Raw genomic sequence first — 12,865 nt, forward strand, 5'->3', positions numbered from 1 at the left:
CATGCAGAATTGAAGGAATGTCTGAGAGAGATTAGGGGGCACTGGAGTCAACAAAGACATGCTGCATGCAAAAGGAAATGCCTTTCAAGCCTTTAGTCAACCATACACAGACCCTATTAAATGCAGAAGCTTAACATTTCCAACCAGCATCCACCATGTCAAATTTATAATTGGGCAGGCCTGCAGACACCAGGCCTGGCATCTGCCAGCTAAATCCTCCTTGAAAGCACACTGCACGTAGCACGTACACTTGGAGGGGACATATATTAGTTCCTTATTAAACTGGAAGAGATGCTTGAAAAAAAAAGCACTTTACCCACTTTTGCATGGTTTATAGATTTTGTCACAGAAGTAGAGATTTGAAATGGCTGAAGTCTCATACACCCTCAGAGTAATATATTCTTGTGCTATATGTGTGGTCATCCATCATCTGTGCAAAGATGTTTTTATGAGGTAGTTAAAGACAGGAACAGATAGATGGAATTGGGGGCAAAGCAGCAACACCTAAGTGCACTGGATAATTAGAATGAAGTGCCCTCTTGAGCATAAATGATACAGCTTTACACCTCAGAGTCGAAAGCACAGCTCTTACCAAAACCTACGGACCAGCCAATGGTACAGATGTCTGAAAAATATGTATAATAAAAGATGCAAACCCTGCAGATGTCTTTCCTTAACATTGCTTTATTGATCTACTAAATAATAATCACCCATATTTAAAACAGCAGAATTAAAGTAGCAATGTCCCACTGTCTTATAATATGGAGTGCAGTGAAATTGATTTGTTGGAAGGTGGTTGGATATTGGATATTTTTTTTCAGTTCTAGTCTGAGAATATCTTGGAAGATAATTCATGAAATATAACAAAATCGTGTTTACCAAATATCCAGCACACTTTGTACACAATGTTGCACGTTACACACAAATTAATAGTGCATATTGTTCAGTATATGGTATAAATAGTTCCAACTATAGTATGCTACAAGGTACTATAGTATTTACAATAAATACTCTAGTACATACTGCAGTACACTACAAATACTGTAGTGCACACCACAAAAAATAACTATGATATATACTATAGCAGAGCGAGCCACGGGCAGTTCAAGTGCGGCTCCCGGTGAAATGCTGGGTGACGCACACTTTGCAGCTCAAATGAACTGAAGAAAGAATAATAAACAAAAGTGAAAATAAAAAAGAGAAAAACTCAAAATAAATACAGGTTTATTATTTTTGTTCATCTTATTCATTCATATTTATTATTCTTTCTTCTCTCCCCTTTTCTCTCCTGTTTATTTCAGCCTGCATGTTCACTGCAAGGACATTTCGTCATTCGATGACCTTTGACACTGTGCGCTTGCGCATGCGTATTTCGATCACCTCGAGTGAAAGCCAGGTGTGTGGTTGAAAGTCAGTTTGATAATTTTGAATGAAGTGCTCGTTCATTTTGTGCAGACATGTGGCATTGAGTAAACACTCCACAAGTAATGTGTGAGGCTTTAAGCCAGAATGGGAGAAAGAGTTTGCTTTCACTGAAAACAGTGGTAAACATTTGTGTCTCAACTGCAACAAATCGCTTACACACAAGACGAGCAACCTCAAACGTCTATGAAACAAATCACAAGTTTTCATCTTAATATCTTCCTGGATCTGACTTGAGGAGAAACAAACTAGTCTTTTTAAAAGCATGACTCAGCAGTCAGCAGATACTCCTTTCTTGGTTCAATAAAGAAGTGGGCGCTAGACTAGATAATGCATGTTTAAATGTTGTATTGCAGGTCTAAAATTAATATTATTTTTACGTATTTTACGTCTCGTCATGAGCAGGTACTGTAATCCCTTTCAAAATACAGTGCATGTCTGTTCACCGGACTGTTTTAAAAGGAAAAACTAAATAAAAGTCTTGCATCTTGCCATGGCACACGACCTTGTTCTGTGTATAATTATTCATAAGTAAATTAAGTCAGAGACGGCTCAGACACTCACCCATGATCTGATGCATCACAGTCTTCAATAGTGTTTACGATAAAGTAGAAAAATAGATCGCAGAACGACATCGGTAGTAATACAAGGTAAGTGGTGACTTGCGCATAATAACACAGATAATAATAATAATAATAATAATAATAATAATAATAATAATAATAATAATAATAATAATAGTGATTACGAATGCTTAACAACAACAATGTAATAATAATAATAATAATAATGGCCACATACCTGGGTCGTTTGAAGAGGTGTAGAGGAGGTGAAATGCAGGTGCAGTAATCCAATGAAAACAGACAACAAAGGACAACAAAGTATGGGTGAAATGGTTTGTTTTATTTTATAATCCAAGGGTCTGATGACCAGGCAGCAAATAATAAAGATCTTGCAATGCACAGCTATGTGTATTGCACAGTAATAATAAAGGGTTGCAGCCCTGCAAATATTAAGCACAGTACCAAAGACAATTAGACACAAACACGGTCACAAGTCCAAAGTGAGTGCAGTAGTGCTTGTGGTGAAGTACAATTTATTACGTGCAAAAATGGTGAACAACTAGTGCAATGTTGTCCAGGTTTACTGCTGTCCGTGGGCGACAGCTCCGGATCGTGTTAGCCATCTAGCCTGGTGAACAATGAAATATAACAGAATTTTTAGACAAACAGACAAATCAAATAAAACAAATATAACAACAATACTGGTCCTTCCGGTTTCAGTGTAACCATAGCAAGGAACAGATCACATCACTACTTCCCCTTTATATACCGTCAACCATGACCCCTTGGTTAACGAGTGCAACCTCTCCTCCAGTCTGCAGATGCCACACTATTAACCTTCTGGGTCAATGAACTGTCGGCCATCCAGTCCAGGGTACTCTGTTCCCTTTACACAGCTCCCTCACAGGTCACAGATCTAACACCAAGGCTCTTGCTAAATTCTACATTGTTTTGGATCTTTAAGGAAACTGAAACATTTTTTTTTTGTTAACTGTATAGATGGAAATGCTATTTGATGTCTTTCTAAATATGCTTCATGCCATTAAGTCATTGCAGTATCCATGTTTGTGTTATGATTATTTTCAATCCATGCTTTTTTACAGTACCAATCAATGATTATAAGAAAACGCTACACATGAACTTACTTAAAATTTATATATACAAGGATACTATAGAGATAGTGAAGGATTTTGTAAGGGTTAATGTGGCTGCTAAAAGAATCATACAGTAGTTTTACCTGTTTAGAGCGACAGCGCTAAAATTCCACAAATGAGTGATCAGAAAAATAAAAAAAACTTCATCTTCCTTATTATAAGCACATAGGGCCTCATTCACTAAACAGTGGCCATGTTTTTTGCACGCAGTAAGCCCCTTTACTGTGTGCTTTGTACACCTCGGTATTCACACCAGTGGCAGGCGACCTAGTGCATCGAAAGAGTACTGTCATTTAAATTCAATGAAAAATGTTAATGGGTGGAAATGTATGCAAATTACATCACAAAATACCATGAGAGAGGTATCTGATATGCAAACCATATTCACTTAAGGACGCTAACTTTATTAGGTGCCTCAGCATGTGTTAAAAGTACCAATTATTGAAACCAGGCGGTGTCACAGAACCAGCAGAAGAGCTGCACAGGAGAGCGAGAGGAAGAGTCAGGGAGAGAGTATTTTGGACCAGGATAGATGTTACTAGGGCTGTGTGAGGAGGAAGTAATAACTAGATGCAGATTGAACACAGATCATACTAGCCTTATATGTGAGTCTTTTGGTTAAGCAAGAACCCCCCCCCCCATCCTCCTACAATCATTGTGACAAACTCAGAACCGTACTTACCTTTTCTTTCGAGCATCCTTAGATACTGTAATAAAGTGTGTGTATTAGGTCTTGAAAACTAGTCTTTGTATATAACAGTTACTTTAGTAAACAGTACCTGTTTTTTTAAAAGTAAATAGTAGCTAATATTTCTAATATAATATTGTTTAAAACAGCAGTTAGTTTTCAATGTGCTACTATATTTTACTAAATTGTAATATTTAGATTCTTCAAATGTTGACAACACCAGAGCCATCAGCAATCCCTGTGCTTTCTGCTCTTGATAAGATGCCTGCTATGCAATTGGCAGTAAATAATCTCTTATACAGCCTTGCTACATGGAAACCGTTTGCCCATCTCACTGACCTCCTTATTGTATGTGATCTTGATCCAGAAACTCATAATATCTTTAGGCTGAAATGTCTTTGATGATCATCCATTATTACCTCTTCAAACTGTAATTCAACACTTTTATCTACCCTCAGTGCTTGCAGTCAGTATTGGGGAGACATGCATATCCCCTGCAGATATCTTTCCTGTTGATCCCCTCTGTGAAGAAATCTACACAGGCAGCACCTCCTTTGTTGAAATATGCAATTCCCTAGGAGGTATTGTGATTGTGACAGGACCCTCTAGATGCTTAGAGAGAGGCATACAGCTTGATCTTCAGAAGCTGTAGGAAAACTGTCGTATGTGTTAGCTGCAAGTGAAACGTGCTGTGACCTAAGCGACTTCTTCTTCAACTGGGATTTGAAGGATGAGAAGAGTCAGGCTGAGGTGTAAAGTGTAACCAAAAAATCAAATTACTTAATTAGAAATGAAATTGAGTGCAAACAAAGGTTATAAAGTTGTCTTCATGTGCCAAGTTATTTTAAAAACTCGATCCAGTTCATATTGTAATTGTGAGTGTACATCTACATCTGGAGGCATAGATGGCTTTGTCACTCTCTAAAAATATATTACATTGTTTATGGTCAAATGCAGTGCAGATGGTGTCTGTTTTTCTTCTACAATATAGCCTTCTACTTCACCAAAAATTGACATTGACAGACCAGTCTGTTCACAGTCCCCACATGTAGTTTTAATTGTATACAAGACTCATCATTTATTGGAACCTGTTTGCCATGATAGTCTTACATGATGTAGGCGCAATAACACACCATAAGGCATTGGTTCCATTATAGCCACCTACAGCACTTTATTCAAGTTGCTTAACCCACAAGAAGTCGTCTGGACCTTGTTCAATACACAGGTGCTCCAGGGGCATTCAAACCTGTAATAGGCCGTGGTTACAAACTCCACCCCAGGTGGCAGACCTGTAATGTCACGCGAATTGTGCCCTTCCCAAACTACCCCATCCTGCCCTTAAGCCCCAAAGCTGCGCATTTGCGTATTATATTGTTCTTAATGTTAACACCTCCAAATGTTTTTATCTGCTTACATTGTTTTACTTCTTAACAGTTCCTGTATGTTGTATGATGATTGTGTAGATGGAGTAGGAGGCATAGAGAAAACTGAGCGGATTAGTTTTTATTTTTTAAGGAAATGTCTAAAAACCACTCAAAGCTGTTTGGAAATAATATGAGATGTGGAGGAAAACTGCAAGCTGTTTTAATGTTAATTAAGTGATAACAATGGGGGGTGGCTATTGTACAAGTCATTAACATATGTGTAGTATAATCCACTGGAAATGCGTTAATTTATATTTCGTTAGGAAATGCCACCTGGGACTTGTCATCACAAGGATCCATATCGAATTCGACTGTGGGTATTATGGACAGTATGAAGAAAAGAAAAGATGTCTCCCTGTAAATATTTTGTTTATATATAAAAAACATGTTTTCAATGTAAATGAATAAAGGCGCAATCTATATAATAAGGAACTCCACCAACAAAAAAACTGCTCAAAAGATGAGCTCTTGAAAAATAGGAAGCAAAGACTGCAGAAACCAGGAAACCTCCAAGATTTTATAAACATTTCCTTGTATGCAGGGCTTAAGTTAAACCCTTTTTGGTGTAAGCAGTTAAATTCCCATAGACAAGCATGCACAAGACACCAGGTTCATGCCCTCTCTTTCTCTCAATCTCATCTATGTCTATTCTCGAATGTATTATTTTTTATGGTTTAATGGATGAAATCTCAGTTGTCATTTAAATATATACTACTATACTACTAAGGAATCCGATAACATTTTTGTGATTTATTTCAAAATAGGATTTCTAATATCTGTAGTACACATAACTAATATCTAATATCAGCCCTGCCATCTAGTGCAATGAAACATTTGGATTGGTTTGAAATAGTTATTTTTTATTAAGGGGCTGGAGACCAAATAAAATGGATTAATCTAGTCAGAAACCCAGCTGAGGAAGGGCTGGGTTAATAACCCAAAACCTCCTGAAAGAAATTTCCAAGCAAGGTCTTCCATCAGCCCTGTGTCCTAATGACACTGTTTATAGGGGAGTTGGGTGACTGAGCAGACCATTAATTAAGAACTGTGTGAAAGCTAGTTTGATACAAACAAAAGTAAAAGCTCAATCATTTCAAGTGTCAAACCAAAAAACAGAAACAAAAACACATTACATTGAGTGATATAAATGAAAACGAGAGACCAAACATAAATTTACATCGGCTAGGATAATAATTTAGCACATGCTTTCAGAATGTGGTCAAAACAATATGGTGTTAGAGATCAATCAATGGCACCCTAATGGTTTATGAATGTCATGATATTTATAAATAATGAGCTTTTTGAAGGTTATGACCCTGGTAAACTAACATGCCATAAAAATGGCTAACACTACACTAAAATGTTGGGAATATACTGTCAAAGTAATTACAATTAATGCTGTGATAAAAGGCATGGTAAACTTTGTTAATCTAGCTCTTTGTCGTTCACAATGGATAATAAATCCTCATTAGAAAGGAACAGAAATCCAACACTTGATGAGGAGTCGCTTTGAATTTTCAGTGATGTGAGGATGTATGGTTATATCAGGTTACAATATAAAATTTAAAAAAACCGCCAGCTAGTTTATTGTCTGACAGAAATTTAGAAGATATATCATGTATTTGTTTGTAAGCGTGGGTCTCTGGTCAGCATAATAAAGACAACATTAAAACAAGCTTTGCATTAAGCCATTTCTTAAATGACAGGATATCAATGTTTTTTACAGAAAACAATAACACACAGCAGCAAGTACACCTCAGTAATAATAACTGCGGCGACTATTCTTCTCAGGAACTAAATCAGAAAGAAAACAACATAACAACATCCTGTTGGTTTTATGTCAGTAATAACTTTGAGATCTAATAATAATAGTAACCATGTGGCTTCCAATATGGAATGCTTGATCTACATCTATTGCGCATATAGTTTCTTACCAAAACGATCAAATAAGTAGTCTTTATTTAAAAATAAAAAAACAAATAAATAAAGTATTGTGAGCAGTGTTCCCCAGAAAACAGACTGAAAACTGTAAACATTTGTTTTATTTTAATGAAGTAGATTAACTAAGAAAAAGCATACGCACTCCAAAATGCGTAAGTATAACATTAAATCAGTATGAGAAAAGCAATACTCACTCACTTACGAAACGTTTACTCCTGCTTTGGTAAAGAAATTCCACACAATGCTTTGCTTGGATGCCATGTTAACATTTGTAAGACCTCATCTAGAATATTATGTTCAGTTCTGGTCACCTTGTTACAAAAAGGATATTGCTGCTCTAGAAAGAGTGCAAAGAAGAGCGACCAGAATTATCCTGGGTTTAAAAGGCATGTCGTATGCAGACAGGCTAAAAGAATTGAATCTATTCAGTCTTGAACAAAGAAGAGTACGCGGTGATCTGATTCAAGCATTCAAAATTCTAAAAGGTATAGACAATGACGACCCAGGGGACTATTTCGACCTGAAAAAAGAAACAAGGAACAGGGGTCACAAATGGAGATTAGATAAAGGGGCATTCAGAACAGAAAATAGGAGGCACTTTTTTACACAGAGAATTGTGAGGGTCTGGAACCAACTCCCCAGTAATGTTGTTGAAGCTGACACCCTGGGATCCTTCAAGAAGCTGTTTGATGAGACTCTGGGATCAATAAGCTACTAACAACCAAACGAGAAAGATGGGCTGAATGGCCTCCTCTCGTTTGTAAACTTTCTTATGTTCTTATGTTCTTAACAACAACAACAGTGGAATATGGCCAATAGATGTCACGAAGAATCCTGCAGCATGATGCGCATTTAGCATTAATAACTGTATTCAAACTGAGATCGTTTTTATTATTGTTATTATTATTATTATTTCGATGTTTCCAGTACTGAAAAAGGTTACACAAGCATACAGAGCTGAAGGGACTAAATGTATGTGTAGTATATAGCATTTAAACATGTATCATACACTTAAAACATTAATATATGTGATTTTGTTCTTAATTATTACCTGAAAAAGACTGTGTATCCGGGTATTTTTCATGGCAGATACCCGGTTCCGGATTTTCTACCCATGCCAACCTCTAATATATATAAAGGTTTACCCAATAATAAAATAGAATAATAAAATTAGATGTCCTTTTCCTTTTCAAGATGTATATGAACAGAGGGGAATCTAACACTAGTCATGTGACAGTTCTGACTTGACTACCATATGGGAGCTGTAATCAGATGAATCACATCACTTGAGTGGGAGCTGTAAAAGAGTAAAACATGTTTTTTGGTTGAAACGTATACTGAATTCAAATCATACAACATGTGCAGAGAATTTAAAGAACAATATCCTGTTGAGGAGCCACCATCAAAGCCGGCCATTCATAAGTTAGTGCAGAAATGGAGGGAGACTGAAAACCGTGGTAACTGAGAACAAAGAAGAAGAAATTCAACGACTATTGCATAGTCCATGTAAGGCATTGAGGCTGTTAGTTGCACAATGCGATGTGCCTTTTACATCCTGTTATCACCTGACCTGAACCCTTGCGACTGTTAGCTGTGGGGCTATTTATAGGACAATGTCTATCGCAATAACCCCACACACAGCTGAGGAACTGCAGAGAAACATCACAAACTTCATCAACACTACCTCAGCAGCAACTGTGAGCTGTGTACTTGAACTTGATTCAACGATGTCTGCAGTGTATGAATGCCAACGGTGAACATTTTCAACACCGACTATAGAAACATTTACATATTTACATGTCAACATGAATGTGTATTTTTCTTAATGTCATCATTATACTTAAGCTTCTAAGTTTCTAATTTCAGTTTTCTAATTTATTATTAGGTAAGCTTTTAAATAAAACCCCCTGTATTGATATATTCATTTAGTCATGCATTAATCTATTTATATTAGCACTTCTTGACGAATTGACTATTTTATACTGATGGTAATATTCAAAGCTGCAGTGCCACTTAATTATATTTCCCTGGTGTTAGTTTACTACACTTTTTCAAAGTTTAACTATTTATGTACTTTATCAAAAATGCAAACCTTGGTATCGGTTTTGAAATCTGTTGGTTTGGAGCTTTAAAAGATCAGTACATGATTACATGTAGCTAATCATTAAATATTGGTGGAGATTGAAAGAGAACCTAAGGGAAGTGTGTTTTTTATCTGATTCAGTATAGCTTGCAGCATTTTGCTCTTTCAGTGAAAGCTTTAAGCAATAGTGCCCATCAATGAAGGCTCTACCGTGTGGTAGTTGACTGTGACTGGAGCTATGTGTCCCGAGCCGAAGACGAGGGTGCTAACGAAAGTCAAGGTCAACTACCACACGGTAGAGCCTTCAAAAAGAGGGCACTATTGCAAATAGAAAACACCTTTTCTCATGATCGTCTTCATGAAAACACTTTAAAACCTAGATTTACCTTAGACGTGTAATGATTCATCAGGTACCCTTCCGCTGAGCAAAGTTTTAAGAAAATAGTCCCAAAAATGTTCATAAAAGATCACATAGATAATTAGATTTTGTTTTATGAAACAAACACATGTTTTACTTGTCAGAGCTGCTTATAGTTTATCTGGACAGTGCCAGATATCTGACAGGCTGTGATTGGCTGACTCAGCAGTTGCGGGTACAGGACTGGTTGCTTTCATCGATGCAAAGTATTAATTGGCTGGTTTTGGTGGATAATATAATTAATTTGGACCAGTTGTGTCTTTGTTTAGTATTTGCTGTACAGTAGATGTGAACTGAGCTTTCAATACAGCAAGTCAAAATGAAAAAGTCGGTACTTGCACGGATTGATTTAAAATTTGATTCACAGGTGATGCGGTGACGTTTTAGCTGCCATCTACTGTCTACTAGATGCCTGCTATAGCTGGAAGCTGATTAGCTGATGATACTGAATGATTTTTTTATTTATATATAGATACCTCAGACACAAAAAACAGTGTGGTCCAATATAAATGAGACTCAATGAAAGAAAACTACAAGTGTATGGACTAACTACAAAAGAGGTCACATCTGTGAAAGCCTTGATTCTGTACTCTGATGGGTGCGATTATACCAATGGTCAGGCAAATATAAGGACCACGCATGTGACCTGTGACTCGTAGTCAATTATCTATTTTAGTTTTACTGGATCTTTCCGCCACTTTTGATTCTGTAGACCACAGAATCTTATTGGAGAGAATGCATAATCTCACTGGAATTGGAGGCATTGCCTTGGAGTGGTTTTGCTCATATTTATCACACCGGCACCAATTTGTTTCTTTGGGTCACTCATTTTCTGAAACTGGTGATGTGAAGTACGGAGTTCCACAAGGCTCTGTGCTTGGCCCGTTGCTGTTTAATGTATATATGCTCCCCCTTGCATCCATCACTGCTAAATACAACCTTGGATTTCACTGCTATGCTGATGACACACAAATATACTGTTCATTTCCCACTAAATCAGAAATGGCACCTGCTGTTCTGTCTCAGTGTTTGAGTGAGATCCAAGCATGGATGACTGATAATTATCTGAAAATTAATCCACAAAAGACAAAGGTGCTGTTGGCTGGCTCCAGGCATAGTTTGGCTAAATCGCCTTGTATTAATATTCCTTTTGATGGTCATTTTTTTAATCCCTCCAAGAGCGTGAAAAATTTGAGAGTTATCATGGATTCTGAATTGTGTCTGGATGCCCACATTAGTTCAGTAGTTAAGACGTCTTACTTTCAGCTGCGTAATATAGTTAAATTGAGACCAATCTTGTCTGGCAAAGATGCTGAAATGTTGGTGCATGTTGTGATGTCTAGATTGGATTACTGTAATGCCCTGTTTTCTGGCCTACCGGACTCTACATTACAGTGGCTCCAGCTTGTTCAGAATGCGTCAGCTATACAGTACATCTCCTTTCTAACTATTATAACACCTCAGAACTGAACACCAGTAATCTGTTACTTTCAGGCAAAGTAGCAAGTGAATGGTAAATACATTAATCTTTAACAAACCTTTGCATAAAAATGCACTTAAGGATAAATTCATTTTTCTTCCAAGCAAGCATCAATAATATTAGTGAATGCCACAGTTGTAGTAATAAGGATTTGCTGGCATCAGCAATTAAAATGAAAAGTTGAGTATTAGGCAATTGATAGGAAGCAGAAGTGAATGTGTGATGACTTTAAAGAGGAAGTCTTATTCTGGCTTATTAAGCCTCCATGATATATTGTACATTTAATCCTCAATTTCAAAATGCTGTTTTCGGGCAACACACTATTTATTTCTTTCTAATATGTGTTTTGTGATTTTCCCTGTCAGTTGTTATATGCCCCCTAAACCACATGTAACAAGGGGGCCCATGCTCGCACAGTGGAGAGCCTGTCCTTCTACCAAAAGATAATACATAGTATCTATTGTATTAATTGACATTTCATTACTACTATTACAGTCAATGGCAGGTAATAATTGTGGTCCCAACTACGCCAACCTCTTTAGATTTTGATATAGAGGTGAGAGATCCCCTAGAATGTTTTAATTAATCCCCCCCACCATAAAGGCAAACCAGAATAAAATAGTCCCACACACAAAGGTTATTTTATTTAGAAGAGCAGGTGGACACTCACCACATACGCAGAAATGAGTTTACCACACCCAAAGGATTGTTTAAAATGAAACAGTTTATTGTTGTCACAGTACCACCCTATTTTAAAAGTAAGACAGTTCTAACAGCCAATGTTTCTCAGCAATTATACACCGAAAGGCTGATATATAAACAGGTCATGACTAGCAGCCTTGCATAATACTTCTGCAGGTATCAACAATTAACCGATAATATTTCAGTAGATATCAATAATCATTAAATCACATTTCAATAGATATCAATAATCATTAATAACACCACATAGTATTTAAAAATAGGTAGCACCAATCACTTCCCACCTCAATGGCTAGGGTCCTGATATCCTGAGGAGACACACAAGCGCTTGTAGCCAGAATGGCCCTAGGCAGTCAAGCACAGCACCACCAGTTCCCCCTTACCTGAATGGCACCATTTCATTGACTAAGCTTTTTGCCTACATGACCAGCAAATTACCACCAAACCCTTTATTGTACACACCTCAGGACACCAGGAATACAATTTAGCCCAAATAACCTCCCTCCTAAATCAATTAAACAGTCCACAACCAGGCTGGGACTGTGATCAACTTACCATTTACATACAACATTAATTTAAAAATCACAAACTTAAGACTGGTAAAATAAACACACAAAGGACTACCAATAAAACATATTGCACTCTCAAAACTAGTGTTTCTTTCCATTGCGTTTAGTTTTCAAGTTGATTGTATATTTAATTAAAGTACCTCCAGTTTTGTTTTAACACATTCTACATTCCTGTACATTATTCATTAGATAACATGCAACCCTGTATTAAGCAGAATAATCAAACCCGCTTCAAAACATATCGTTCGTGCAGCATTACAATTTCAACCCATTTTCTTTAACACAAGACCTTTATAGCTCAGAACTTCTATTCTGAGTTACAAACAATATATCTTTGCCTACGTAACAAGCTCCAGTAGTATACTTAATGTGTGCCATCGGCGACACATGGTCTGCAACCTGTTACAAAAACAAAACCAGA

The 12,865-nt window shown here is 36.9% G+C and overlaps 1 protein-coding gene across 8 annotated transcripts in view; it reads left to right on the forward strand.

Moving 5' to 3' along the window:
• The window catches only part of LOC117405606 (roundabout homolog 2), a 714,952-nt gene that overhangs the window by 209,299 nt on the left and 492,788 nt on the right, over positions 1-12,865 (forward strand). The window lies entirely within an intron of this gene.

Source organism: Acipenser ruthenus, chromosome 9 (genome assembly GCF_902713425.1).
Source record: "Acipenser ruthenus chromosome 9, fAciRut3.2 maternal haplotype, whole genome shotgun sequence".
In the NCBI taxonomy this organism is placed as follows: Eukaryota; Metazoa; Chordata; class Actinopteri; order Acipenseriformes; family Acipenseridae; genus Acipenser; species Acipenser ruthenus.